General features: G+C 31.9%; 1 protein-coding gene and 1 long non-coding RNA gene across 2 annotated transcripts in view; both read left to right on the top strand.

Moving 5' to 3' along the window:
• The window catches only part of LOC107635833 (STE20/SPS1-related proline-alanine-rich protein kinase), a 24,041-nt gene that overhangs the window by 7,032 nt on the left and 14,175 nt on the right, over nucleotides 1–2,834 (top strand). The gene's annotated exons all lie outside the window — the stretch shown is intronic.
• On the top strand, nucleotides 73–597 carry LOC107638375. The gene is made up of 2 exons (XR_001619795.2): nucleotides 73–150; nucleotides 235–597. It is a non-coding gene; the product is annotated as an uncharacterized LOC107638375 (long non-coding RNA).

The raw sequence follows: 2,834 nt of genomic DNA on the forward strand, positions 1-2,834 counted from the left end.
GTATTATATTTATTTATTTATATAATATAGTTGTTGCATTATCGCATGCATTATATGGTTAATTATCGGCGTGTTAAACCTTGCTTTGTGACATGTAGGCTGATATGCACCCAAGAGGAGCTTCAAAAATTGAAGACAGATAACGCTCAGGTTAGCAACATATGTTGTTCACCATATTTAAACTATGTTTTAGATTATGTATTTGACATTTTCTAACTTTCTTGTATGTCTTAGGTATGAATTCCTTCTCGAAATGCATACTTGGATTTGGAATCCAGTAGTGATTCCGTTGTTTGAGTGGATGCTTGGATTTATAAGCTATTCTTGGACACTTAAAACAAAGGTGCCAGAAGGCACTGGAATTATGACGAATACGAACTGTGTAGACGATATATCGACTGATCTATTAACTTCTAGGTCTTTTTAATTATGTAGGTGATATAACCTTTTATCGTAGTTCTCTTTTTAGTGCAGATCGTTGTTTATAATTGTTTCTGTAAATGATTTTAGCGTTATTTCCTGCTTGTAAATTATGATCCACACGGAAATGTCGGAACCCCCAACTAATATCTCAAAGGAAAACATAGGTTAATGCAACATCCAACTCCACTCTTCAGAATATGCTTTAAAACTTCTCAGTCTTCAATGTGTACTAATCTACGCTATAGCAAAACACAAAGAGGAATGCTAGGGGGCCAGCAACATTTAGGATTTATAGCCATCAAATAGCCATCAATGAGGTTTTTAATGGTGTGAGATTTCATCCAATGGCTCACTCTTCTTTGATGGTTACATGCTGGCCAGAATTTGATAAAATTGCTGGCCCCCTAGACTTTTCCAAACAGAAATATGACACAATCAAATTCTACTTTAATGACGGGGTCTTTTTTTTTTTTTTTGAATAAAAAAACAAATATTACATACACATCACATCACATATTATATGTACTATTATCTAGTTACAACTAATACCACTGAATACTCTCTTTCCAATATATAGATCTCACATCGTAATAGATGAGATCATGTGCTTGGTACCAGTGAGCTTGGACGATCGTGATGATTTATTTGTATTGGTTTCTTTATATCATGGACTCATGGTGACAACTGACAAGTTCATGTGAATAGCAGTATAGCACCATCAAATATACACTAAATCATTCTTTATACATGCTAGATATATAAGAAATAAAGTTTTAATCTCGTAAAAAAAAAAGCAGAGAATTAACTTTTAATTAAATCGTATCATATATCAAAGCATGCCTTTTTTTTATTAATTGTATTGGGACAATGTCACACACATACGCCATCTATATTGAACTAAAAAAGGATCCAATGATGGTCAAATTTAACGCGGAAACAATTGTAAACTGGAAAGCAAAGAAACAGCGGACACCCTAAAATAAAGGCAAGTTAGGCAACTTCATTTTCAAATTCCAAGATTGCTTCATGCACTTGCTCATCCGTTTTTTACTTTCCCGGATTTTCCTATTTAATTATAAATTAATAATTCAGCTACGCATATAATGTGGTATTCACGTCAATATAACGTATTCCAAAACTTGAAGTTAACATGTCGAATAGGTCTGTGTGTGAGGAACTGAGGATCAACAAATTAGTAGCAATAATTCATTACAGGATCCGTGGCTTTTGAGGACTATGTCGCCTTTTACTTTCAGGATCTGAGTCTGTGTCGCTATGCGTGGCCTTGTTATCATCATATAAAAAACATTATTATTTTGAACTTTGTATTCTATCTATTATTATTGGATAAAATATAAACTTCATTTAAATATTTATATCTTATTTAGTAAAAGTATAAATTTGTATAGTGTTTCATATCATGTATTGTATGCATACGTAATAAAATTATATCCTACATCCTATACCCTACGGGGAATGCTAGGGGAACAATGGCTATTTTGAACAACATGAACAATCATCAATCAAATAAAAACACACTACATCTCTAAATTAATCATCTAAATTTTAATATTAAAATAACCATCCGTACACTAGTAAAATGAACATCCGATATATCTATTATTTACATTGTTTAATATTTTCATTGTCTACATATACTTTTCCATACCCTATAGTCAAAATTTTCAATTTTGTAGATTTTGATGCCTTCTTTCCTGTTGTTGCTTCCGTTCGCCGTTATCATATGTAGTATATGATTTATTTGACAGCTGCAAATGATGTGCTATAGCACTTTGATCTGAACTTAGCTAGCTCATTTCTCGATCGATAATGAGACATTGTGATTAAGAAGTGATGTTTCCTTCTTTAAATGGTGATAAAGACAGTTCTATGATTCTACACAATTTGGAAGAAATCTAATATGAATTTTGGACTGTCCGGACTCATGAATGAATCTCATCATCAAGATGTAATTAAAAAGCTTATATATATTTTAATTAATTAGGAAAATATATGTGACTTATCCGATGATCCTCTTATATTTTGAGAATCCTGCTGACGATCGAGTACCTCAAAAATTCATATTTTGATCAAACAAATGCTGAAATTAAAATAAAGGTAGCTGCAGATTTTTCTGGTGACAAAGTAGTGCATGCGTGTTTGGCATCTATTGTAAGGTAATATGCGGGGTTAGTTATTGGTGTTGTCTTATCTTGTTGCCAACTTCACAATCCACATTACATTAATCTTGCAACTTTATTATTTAGAAAATCTACTCCGATCCAACAAAATACACTCGGATTAGAAAAATAGCAGCTCAATTTATTTAATTAAAATTTTTCATTGACGGAACATCTTTTCCTTCACCTTTCCTTTTAACTATTTTATTTGATAAAATGATATGGGAAAAA

This window comes from Arachis ipaensis, chromosome B04 (assembly GCF_000816755.2).
Source record: "Arachis ipaensis cultivar K30076 chromosome B04, Araip1.1, whole genome shotgun sequence".
Taxonomy (NCBI): Eukaryota; Viridiplantae; Streptophyta; class Magnoliopsida; order Fabales; family Fabaceae; genus Arachis; species Arachis ipaensis.